Genomic DNA, 12,644 nt, shown 5'->3' on the forward strand with positions numbered 1-12,644 from the left:
GCGGCAACAAGGAGCTCCCAACACCGGGCCCTGAGACAAGACTCAAGGATTCCTCCACATGTCTAAGGCACGGACAGCGGCGTGACACTTAGACAGCGCGGAGCGAGTCTCCCCTCAGGGAGACCCCTTGGTCTTCAGCCACCACTGTAGGGACGTCATGTACAGCAGGCCAGAAGGAATCACGCTGGACGCAGCTGCCATGAGCCCAAGCAGTCTCTGAAACTGCTTGACAGTGAATGGCTGGCCTTCTCACACTCTCTTGACTGCCGTGAGGATCGACTCGATCCGAGCAGGGGTCAAACGAGCCTGCATCGTGGTCGAATCCCTCACTACGCCTGGGTAAGTGGTTCTCTAGCTGGAGAAAGCACACTTTCCTCGGCGTTTAGTCTTAACCCCCAAATCTTTCACGTGGGCGAAAACGACACCTCGATGCCGAATCGCCACCCGCTCTGATAGAGCGAGGATCGACCAATCGTCGATGCAACTGAGTATGCAGATGCTCTGCAGTCGCAACGGGACCAGTGCCGCATCCACACACTTAGTGAAAGTGCGGGGTGAGAGTGTAAGGCCGAGAGGAGGAACCCGATACTGATACGCTTTGCCCCCAAAAGCGAACCTCAGGAACTCCCTGTGAAAGGGAAGGATGGGTACCTGGAGAGGTCTGTCGTGACAAATCAGTCCTCGGACCTGATTTGAGACACGATCTGCCTGCCAGGGAGTATCTTGAACTTCAGCTTTCTGGCTGAGTGGTTCAGAACCCCAAATCCAGTATGGGCCTCAGCCCCTCATCCTTCTCTGGAACAATGAAGTGCCGGCTGAGCCGCCGGCGTGGACTTCGTGAGGAGGAACCACTCGATGGCTTCCTTCCTCACTAAATTCTCGACTTCTTGTCCCAGAACCAGAGCCTGCTCGGGGCGGACCGTAGTCACGCAAAACCCTGTTGAACGGCGGAGGTGGCCCATCGAACTGGATGGAATAACCATGCTCTACCGTCCGCAGGACCCAAAGAGACACATCTGGTAGCCGCTGCCTGGCCGCTAGATGATCTACTAAGGGAATCAGTCTCTCGAGACTGACCTCTGGTGTTAGAGATATGGCCAGACCACTGTCTTGCTGTGGAAGTCCGGAGGAAGACGCGGTCTCTGGCGCTTGAGGCGAGGTTCTCAGGCCCGCAGTCACTACCGGCGGGGAATTCTGAGAAAAGCACTCGCTGGGACCTGCTGTGTCCTGGAGCTGCAGGGTTGACAGACAGATCCCCGGAGGACACCGAGGGGAGACGGTCACCGTGTGCCGCGGTGTAAGCCGCTCCACCCCAGTAGGGGTCGTCCTCCGCAGTCCTGGGGCTCGCCCGTCAGGACCTCTGAACGAACCAGACCCTGCTAGGCAGGGCCCAAAGAGACGCATTCGGCAGCTCACTGCCCAATGGTCTACTAAGGGAATCAGGCTCTCGAAACTGACCTCTGGTGTCAGAGAAATGGCCAGACCGCTGTCTCGCTGCGGAGCTTCGGAGGGAGACGCGGTCTCTGGCAACTGAGGCGAGTTTCTCAGGCCCGCAGTCACTACCGGCGGGGAATTCTGAGAAAAACACTCGCTGGGACCTGCCGTGCCCTGGAACTGCAGGGTTGACAGACAAATCCCCGGAGAGCACCGAGGGGAGACGGTTACCGTGTGCCGCGGTGCAAGCCGCTCCACCCCAGTAGGGGTCGCTCTCCGCGGTCCTGGGGCTCGCCCGTCAGGACCTGCTGCGCGAGGAGCTGGTATGCGGAGGAGGCTGCGCCCGCCCAGCAACCGCCTGAATTTCGAGAGCGCGCATACCATCTGCCCTCAAAGATTCCACCCGCGATCTCAACACCTCGGTGGAGATCGGGGGAAACTGAAGGCTCTTGTGGCTCCTCACACTGGGGCGAGAGAGGCGGCGAAACCTCGTCAACGCTCGTCACATCACCTTTTCCTCGGAGGACGCAGCGTCAAGCCCTCGTCTCGGGGGGAAGAGTACCGCTTCCGAACCGCAAGACGGGGCGCCAGATCTGACGGATACGGGAGGAGATAGGGACATTCCCGTCTCACTCTCGTTCGCCAAATCAGCCTGTGAGTCCCACGAGCGCAGCCGCCGCTCTGCCTAGGCAAAAGCGGGGCCAGCACCACGCGGGGAGCTCACAAAGACTCCCTTCTCGAAGAGAGCCCTCCGAGTGCGGAGTGTGCGCAGCGAGAGCCGCTCACAATGCGGGCAGTCAGCTCCCTCGAGAGCCGCTGCCTCGCGCTCCGCACTCAGGTAGACCACGCACAGATCATGTGTGTCCCCGCTCATAATGCTTTTTTATTCATAACGCAGGCAGTGGACTAGCACACAATCTGAAACGCGATCTAGGATCACCCCCTGTTTTGGTCTTGGCTTTAGGGATGTCTAATTTATTTTCAGGACATACAACACTAAATAAGACTCACAAAACAGATATGGACTGACAACACACAGAGCGCTTGCTGAATGACAAAAAGCTGACGCGGGCTCTGCCTCACGTGCTTATATACTTCCTGGTCGTGACGTCACTCCGCCCGTGACGCCTCGCCCTTCTATCGGACTAGGTGTAGACGATATTCAGAGCGTCGGTTACGCTGATGGCGTTCCCATAGCGTCTTCCGACGCAGCTCGACGTTCCTGGAAGGGAACTCTTGAATTTCAACAAAAATATCTTAATTTTAAAGGGTAATTTGACTGGATATCCCAAAAAATAGCCTTTACCACATCAAATATAAACTATATCGGAATATACATATGGTCATTGTAACAAAAAAATTACACATTCTGTGATAAGATTTTAGTCATACCACCCACACCTAATACAAACTAGAATAATAGCATATCTTTTTCTGTGTAGTTCTGCAAATAAGTATCATTATTTTGTAAAACGCATGTGGTAAAGTTCATCTGTCTGAGGTGAAAAAGTCTGCTTAGACTGGAGAAGTTGTTTTCAAAAGTTACAGTATGCTTTATAGTACATGAAACTTTTATTTTTAAAAGTTTTCATGATATCATCCCTTTAAAAACAGCTTTAATTTATTCATTTGATCTTGTTTAATATCAAAACAGCCATCTGTAAAAGCAGTTTTGGTAAGTGACATAAATTATTGGTTAATGTAGGATAAGCAATGACATTTTTGTACGGCACACTTTGCTTTAATGCCTGCTAAGTGCAACATTAACAATTCAGGCTAGATCTTCCTCTGGAGTGACATCCAAGCATATGCTTCCTGACAACATTCACAGAAACATTCTTTCATGCCGGGAGATATGATCATAGCCTTTCATCCTTCATTTTCACCAGTTCCAGAAAACAGAGCGGCATTTAATTCCTCCACAGTGAAATAGGAACCTGGCTCCTATTAACTGAGTCCAAGAAGCATTATGGTTTTTACTGCATGCTGCCTTAGAGATGAAAAAGAAGAGGCTGGGTCTGTTGGGTTTAAAATATGAATTGGAGATCTGGGTGGCATTTATTGCACTTTATAATTCTCTGATGGCAGTAAAACTCATCTTTTGCTGGGTGCAGTGTGGTTTAGAGGAGCAGGGCTTTAAATTAACAGGCACAGGCTGGTTCTAAGAATCACTGAGCCCAGTAATTAAATAGACCGCTGCATCCCTCTGTCCTAATGAGAATGGCAGGATTGGAGATGCTTTGGACGACTCTGCATCCAAAGGCAATCCCAAACCCAATACCATACACATTATTTGCTGGCAAGCTATGTTATTTGAAAGATTTCAAGCTAATCTTAACATCACTAAACAATTCTCATGACACTGAATTTGTGTTCAACAACACTGATATATGGAATTCTGGCCCAATCTCTACACAATGAACATCTCCAGGCTCTTTTCCCCGATAATTGTTTGGGGCTTTTTGCCCCTTTTATTAGCTAGGGCAGCATAGCGTGACTGGGAAGAGAGAGAGAGAATGAGATCAGGATATGTTGTAATCCGAATACGGGAAATATCACTTATTTTCTTTAAAAATCCACAATACACAAAGCACTATAAAAATACTGAAATCAAGGGTAACACCAATACTTACAGGGCATAACGTGAAATTACAGCCATTTAATAATAATCTGAAAGTCGTCATACATCGAGTGTAGCGTTAGTTCTGACAGGTCACTAACTTTAGTCAAGCTCGCATCAGCTGACTCTCAGCTGATCCACGTCTATGGATGTGATCTATTACAGAACCCATATATATAAGGTCCTTCAGTTTTATCAGCAGCTTTCGCGTTGCTCAATAGCTAATTGCCCACCTCCATCCTCAACTCCTCCTCTGGTCCAGTCAGGATTCGGACTTCTGATACCCCTTTGAATCAGACTAATTTCTAAAATGTTTACATTAAATTATTGAACCTAAGTGATATCTGCAATACATTTATGTTGGTTCTGTTCCATTTACTGTGGGGAGTTATTGCTGCTCTCCCTGCTCTTATCCATGTTAGGCTGCATGGATTACCAGGGAGTTCTTGCCCAGAATAGAACCATACCGCCAATCCAAACTGTGTTCTAATTGTCAGTCATCTTTAACTATAGTGGTCCTTACAGAATTATAGGATCAAGCCTGTACTTTTGTGTATTATTAAAACATTAAAGCTACTCTTTTAAATACAGCAAAGATGCATTATCACTGATTTTGTCGTAATAAATCATTCCATCATGCTGATTTGAGTCTTAAGAAAGATTTTCTATTATTATGGCTGCCCTTGACTAAAGATTTTCTGGTCGACTAGTAGTCGTTCATTTTAAGCAATTAGTCAATTAATCACATTTTTATTAATAAACCATTTGAATCATAATAATGAGGCTTTAATTGCTTACATAGCCTAATAAGCACTCAATGGAATATATTAAGAGCAAGTGATGGCATCGGCGCCTCCATCTGTCATGCAGAAAGCATGCTACTCTTCAGCTTCCACACTCCACCCAAACACTTTTATGGCCCTATCCAAAATCAATGCCTAAACCAGCGCTTCTCAATGTCCGGACTCCGGTCTGGATCCGGACTCGCCTCCCCTTTGTATTTCAAGTGCATTCGTATCACTCAGACATCTGTGACACACACACACGCAGGGTGCACGAATGTTGCAGTGTTTACCGACTTTTTAGTAAGACAAAGCACATAGCAACTATATTTTGGAAAAACTTTCATTCCGTAGAATAATGTCACCGGTTTCGTCCCGCAAACACGAGGGACATCATATGACTTGACATTATATTCAATGGACCAAACAGCAGCAGGCTTGTGAAGGAATGAGTTCAAAACAGTGTTTCCATAAACCTCTCACTGTTTACTGTCTGGGCATATGAACATGAATGTATTTTGTCTGTAAATATGCACATAGTTTGTTACACAGACAGATGTTTGTGCTGCATGATATATAAAATAAAGTAATATAATTCACCGCTGTATAACAGAGTATTGCAGTTATAATTCAAGATTTTAACAATTCAGTTGAAGTGACTGCAGGTTACATTGAAGTACTATTTCAGAAAGAGAAAATATGCAAATGAGAACTGCTTTACTGGGCATTTAGTTGTATAAAAATGCAATACTGTTACTGCTCAGAGTAACCCTTAAGAAAAATAACCATGGTTGTATTATAGCTAGTAAAGTGTAGTAACCATGTTTTTTTTTTTTTTTTGGCATATTGATTACAATACCATGGTTAAACTATGGTTATTGTAGCAAGATCATGGTTAATTTGTGGTTACCATGGTTTAACTATATAGTAACCATATATTTTTTTTTTCTGGTTTTATTTGTAGTGAACCATGGTCAATTTTCGTAAACGCAAGTATGACCTGATGACGTTATGAATATGATAAGTAAGCATATATAAAGTTGAATTGTTATATAAAGTTATAAGCATGTTTATTAAAAAGTTTTGTAATAATTATTTCTGACCTTTTGATGTTGATCATAATTCAGATTCGGACCTTTGAATGTAAACTTCGAGAACCCCTGCCCTAAACCCTCATGGTCTTTCTCTGGGTCCATGCTTTTGTGACATAATGCCTCTTTGACTGTCAGGAACAAGTATGCTGCGGAGCTCGTCTCAGTCCGGGCTCAACAGAAGTGCTCATCGAGGATGTATAAAGGCCGCAAAGGGGGCACTCACGAGACCCTATGGTCTCATGGACTTAAGGGACACATTCACGTGGTGGCCATTGTAAGTCCGCAAGACCGCAAGTGCACGTGAAGTGTGCCATTTGGGACAGGGCCAATAGCGCACATTTTTCTAGGTTAACATTAGATTGAGCAGCCATGTAAAGTTGCTACTACTTACATATTTCAGGTGATAAGCCATACTTAAGGTCAATGAATGATAGCCGAGAGTTTGGATGTACTGTATTAAGACCAGCCATTAACGATCAGTCCGTCACAGACTGAATGACTTCGCCACTTCCTGTGGATTTTTAAGATTTTTTTTCAGCGACTAATAATATTATGGTCGACCAAGCCTCTTTTTTTCGACTAACAATTTGTCGACTATTAGGGGCAACCCTAATTATTATTATTAAGCAATTGTGCTGTTTTCCAGGATTAATTCTTTCTTTTCATTTATTCATACTTTAATGAATAGAAAGTTCAAAAGAACAACATTTATTTGAAATAAAAACATTTCACTGTCACTTCTGAGCAATTTAATACATGTAAAGTATTCATTTCAAATAAATAAATAAAATCTACCAATTGTGCCCCCCCCCCCCCCCCCCAAAAAAAAAGGGAGGGAGGGATGGATGGATGGATGCAAGACAGCCTTGGTTCTTGTATTTCATGTGACCAATACAACAAGCTTGAAAAATTATTTTAGGTATAAACTACTCTTATGGTGTTTTTTAAGTGGTATAAACCACCATCCATTTTCACTGCATTACCTATGAGAAATCCTTGTGTTTCACCGCAGACAGAAAATAATACAGCAATGCATACAGTGCACGAGGGAAAGTAAATGACAACAAAATGCTCATTTTGGGGTGAAGTATTAAACAACATCTTGTGAATCATTCTCTCCACTCTTCTCTAATGATTTTTAGCTGCCAGCTCACCTTGTTTCACGCCTGCTCTTAACTTGCAACCATGAAATGGTCCTCTCTCTCTCTCTCCTCCGGTGCTGCCCTCTAAATCAGATTAGTAAAGGTTGTTAGCAGGCCTGCTGTGGTAGACAGACAGAGGAAAAGAACCCATGCTACCCTACATTATTAATCCTGTTTGTTCATGTAGCTTCTCCTCTCACTATGTAGCTCTCTGAAATGAGTGAAACAGGCGAGGGGGAAGCCTCCAGCCGCTGTGTTTTCGTTCCCTCATCCCTCCATCTCGTTCGCTGTCTAATTAGGCAGCAGTACGGACAGCACCTGTCTGAGCGGTGCAGATGAGGGCACGAGTTTACGAGCTCAGGTAATGGACATATGGAGGGTGGGAGAATGGATAAGTTGAACACAGGGAGAACATCTGTGCAAGAAAGACCAGTCAGAAAATGTATGTAAGTGTATGCGAGTGAGTGAGAACAAGTACCTTTACAATTACAATTGATGAATCTATTAACTGAACTGATAAATTAATTACCAAAAACCATCTATCAAACATCTCTGAATAAAACTGCTGTCTATTAACATTAAAAACAATGCAGTCTATTAACAGACATGATGGTGGTTCTTCACCATTCGATAAATAACCATGTGTAGACCTTATTGTAAAGTGCTGCCAAAAATCTCACAGTTCCCAAACATTTGAATGGAAGTGTACATCTGCAAACAATGACAATACATATGGATGTTTATATGATGCCTGACAGTTCTTTGTTCACACAATGAATTCTGGGAGATTAATAATTCTGTGACAAACAAGGTATCGGACAAGCTTCTTACTCAACTGATGTGATTATTTAGGGTGCATTTGCACAACAAAAACATTGAAAATATTTTTATATTACAGTTACATAACTGTGCTGCTTTAACACATTATTTCTCCCATACAGCAACGGGTGGATACAAAGAACTTTCTTCTAGTTTTTCATCTTTTGTTTGGGTGCAGAACATAAAAGATTTCCGACACTGCATTATAACTTCCCGTAAGTATTCTCTTTGTTACCTTTGGAATCCTCCGTGACCCACAGATTTGTCTTAGTGAAGCTGATTTAATCATTTGATCAGATTGTCATGGTAACATGGTGAGATGCCATGTTGACGGTAATCGCGCTGACATGTGTGCTGATCATGGGTGTTAACAGAACAGAACAATTTCACACTAATCAGCCACATCAATCACACACTAAATTTCTGCCTTTGATGTCCCATAAGAAAACCTTTTACATGGGACTTTTATGGAGCGAAACAAAGATCTAGGTGCAAACCTCTATTGCTTTTCCTTAAAGAGATCTCAATATATCACATACAGTCAAGGACTGAACTGTCACAAGGCCTTACTGTCATTTAGGCCAGCACACTCAAAGAAACTCATTGCTAAAGGGCACTGTGATTCAACACGCTCAGCTTAGTGTCAGTCTCAGAAGTTCATATTCATATTCAGTGCACCTTTCTCTTCACTGCTCCTTATATCTCCGTAGTCTCAAAGACTCTCAGCTGTCCTTTTCAAGGAGTCTCTTCTGAGAATATTCTCAAAATTTGCCTTCTGTTGTACACCACAGAAACTATGTAATTCAGATGAGGTTCAAAAGGCCATGCAAATTCTGGTATAATTAATAATAATATAACTAAGGATTATCAATAACAATAATTAATTATTAGCCTTCCTGGTCAAGGGAAAAAGCAAGAAATGATATATCTTGAATCCAATGCAAGTCGCTTTGGATAAAAGTGCCTGACAAATGCATAAATACAAATGTATTTTTAAAATGTCAAAACGTAACATATTCAATAAATTCTATAAAACGGTACACATAAAAACACTAAAAAGGGAATAAACCATTTAAATGCTACGAGTCAATTAAGTTATTCAGCTATATTTATTATATTATAATATAATTATAATTATTATAAAAACACTAATAATTTATATACACATTAAACTATTGGTGGTTTGCAAAAATAGGTGCAAAGGAGTATGGACAATTACACCTCTACTATTGGCCAATAACCATTATGGTACCAATGCACTATGAAATATACACATAAAATGTTTTAAGATATGAATCTGAAATCTGCATCTGTAATGCACTGCCTCACACTTGCTTTTATAAAACTGCAACAGCAGCAATATGATAAAATACACCAAGGTTCAATAAAAAAAATTAAGTGCATAAACAATAATAATATTAACCGAGAAACACAATTCTTCCAACAACAATACAGTCCGGTATCCCAACAGTTTATTAATCTAACTGACTGTTTGTGGTTGCCAAGCAATTTGGCACACTTATTTCAATGATTTAGCATCAGAAATCTATTTTATGTTTTTTTTAATATAACTGTTTCAGTAAAAATTATGTCTAGGACTCTAATCTCATGGATTTGTTGTACCCTCCCTCCCTCCCAATTTCTCTGCAAATTATCACTTCCCATCACCCTCACACATCTACCCTCACCTTTACTCAAAGTGATATATATATATCCCACCATATTATGCAAACTCACAACTATTTAAAATCAATTAACAAGTATGACTGAAGTTATCAGCATTGCTGGATGAAAGGGGAATATTTATGTTAAGAGTTTAAATGTCATTCATCTGAATGCAGTTGAGCTCTAGTATTCATGTGAGGGAGAAAAACTGATGAGAGTGTTAAAAAAGTGGGGGAGAGATACATTTTCTGTGTACAAGCAACAAGCAAAAAATACGGCTGTACTGTAACCAAATCAGTTTCTGATAATGACCCACTATGTGTAGTGAACTTTAACAGAGAAAATCAACTAGCAAGAAAGAGACGAGATTGTGCACACAAACCCGATAGATGGAGCACCTCATTTATAGCCGTCTCCCCTGCAGCGAAAGCTTGAGAAGCCCCCCTACAGCGAGAACATGACGACGAGCACTTGGAGAATAGCTGTGTTTGAAAATGTGCTCTCATTTGTAGGCCTTTAGCATTAATACACACACCTGGGAGCTAAAGCCTGGCTGGGCGCAGTGTGTATAATTCATTACAAATCAGAAGAATGCCTAATAACCTTTTTATTTCAGCTACCGGAGTGCAATCATATCCTCCCGCAGCCGACGGGCTCTTATCTCAGTATCCCATGGTCATTCTGAAGACCAGCCAGTTAATCCAATACATTACAAATGCGGAACTCACTCGAGATGAGGCTGTTTACACCTGGATTCACCGGAAACAAGTACGAGCAGAGTAGTTTTTTGCTGAAATATACACTGTGTTTAATATAATCTCCATTTAATATTCTAGGATAGCGTCAGAGGTATTCTTTCCATCTAAAAGTGAGCAAATAATGGAGGAAATAGTGTGCATGGCTTTCTGCTCTCTTCTGGAGCTCAGAACTAAAGGCACAAATCATCATGCATGCAAAAAAAAATCGAGATTAAAATTTTATTATTTTTCAATAATATTGTAATCGAATATTTGAGTTAATCAAAACGAATACTCATATTTGTTAATTAATAAAACAACTGAGTTTGTTTGTTGTTTTGGAATATTAGATTTTGTCACTATTTCACTGACGAAAAAAAAAATTAGCACAATTCAAGCAATATTTTTTATTTTTTGGATAATTATTGCAGATCAAATACACAAATATTCAACTGTTCATGCACAGGCCTATAGTTAAAATATGACTATACGATTTTAAGTGAAATTCATTTTAATTTGAGTTCAAAACTGTAAGTCTTCAGAAAACCTGAAATAAAGCCAATTGGAAAAAGCTGCTTAAATTCATTTTGTGACATTTTCATAGTGTGGTCTTTTGGAGATCCCATTAACTTTCATGATATTAAAAATGGCCAGGTTATTCATTTATTTGTGTGTGTGTGTGTGTGTGTTGCACAATATAATTAATGTTATACAGCTTTGGAATAACATTAGGTTGAGTAAATAATAGCAGAATTGCCATTTTAGTTAAACTATTCATTCATCAGGAATGTAACTAAAACAAGATACAGATTTCAAAACAAAATCAAGCTTTTATTTAAATGACCATAAAGTACAAATGAATAGATTAATGGACTTTTAGGCACTGCTTGTCTTGTGTCCTTACCTCTTCACCCCCAAGAGGCTTAGATTACCAGTTTGCAAGATGTTTGCTTTAACCTGGGCAAACTGTCAAGCAGTCCAACCATCAATAATCTCAGTTTACCATTTTCCTGCCACAGTTCGACCTGACATTATGCATAAAATAAAAATACCTCTCTGACTCACACAAAAATGTGCTTTTGATTGACAGGAAGCCGCCTACATTTAACCCACTTCCAGAGATTGTGAAACCTCAACCTTAAAAAATAACACAGGATGATAAGCACATCAATAAATAAACAAATAAATACAGAGCGTAATGTGTCGACAGGGAGGTAAAGTCTCAGTCATAACAAATCCAGTTTGCATTCAAAAACTATTCTTTTGTTTGCAATGATCACCCGCCCTTCCGCGGTAGACCCATGTGATCAGGAGCTTACAGGCCACGTTTTCCACACAATGTTATCGCCTCCGGTGAACATTCATACTACATCTCTGATCTGCAGGTCTTAAAGAGAGTCTTGTGTTGTTCGCCTTTGATGTATAGATTGATTATGTCATCAAAGTAGAAGCACATATAGAGCCTAGATTAGAAAATAATTACCAGTGAGGAAAAAACAGACTCAGGAGATCCAATCTAAGAAGCATCAATCCACACTGATGTAGATATTCATAAACCACAAAGAGATAAAAAGCTCTAGCATAGGAGTGTGAAGTAAGTAGATCAGGAGCTAATAATAATCACTCTTGTGGTCAATACTCTTGCACAGTTTGTTATCAAAAGTCGTTATTGTTATCAAGATTATGAACAAATCATTAACTATGACCTTTGCCTCAATAAACTCCTAATATGCTGCTAAGGCAGTTGTTAAATTTAGGCATTTGGTCAGATTAGGGATGCAGAATATGGTGGTCATGCAGAATATTCGCTTTATAAGTACTAATTAAACAGCTAATATGTTAATAATAGGCATGCTAATAAGCAACTAGTTCATAGTGAGAATATACTAAATTGTTACCCTTATTTCAATATTTAATATTGATAAGATCTTTAACTACGTTATAACATGAACAAGTCAGTAACTACACTGGTTTAATTCTCACAGTTGTGAAATCTGTATGATGGAAATCTTTTGGAAATCCCAATCACGCAGATTACTATTGAAATGACTGGATTTTAGTACAAATTTGAGCAAATTCGAACATTTGCAGAACAACAGTTTGCATCTTTTATGTATTTGATTCACTTAGCCTCATTATAGTCAGTTATTTGAGAATCAAATGCGCGTGGCTAACACACTGGTCAATGTCAAAATAATTGAGATGGCCAATCAAATCAAAGTAGGTGGGGTTTACTGTTCACAGAAGCAGAGTGCGAATGCCAGCGTGAAGCATCAATTTAATGTTGAAAGAAAGCAAGGTAAGATGTCAATTTGCAAAAATCCAAATAATTAATTATTAGTCAACTGTTC

General features: G+C 41.0%; 1 protein-coding gene across 3 annotated transcripts in view; it reads right to left on the bottom strand.

Annotated features, from left to right (window-relative positions):
• LOC306876402 (neural cell adhesion molecule 2-like) overlaps positions 1 to 12,644 on the bottom strand; it is a 210,176-nt gene that overhangs the window by 178,492 nt on the left and 19,040 nt on the right. The window lies entirely within an intron of this gene.

This window comes from Barbus barbus (genome assembly GCF_936440315.1).
Source record: "Barbus barbus genome assembly, chromosome: 10".
NCBI lineage: Eukaryota > Metazoa > Chordata > Actinopteri > Cypriniformes > Cyprinidae > Barbus > Barbus barbus.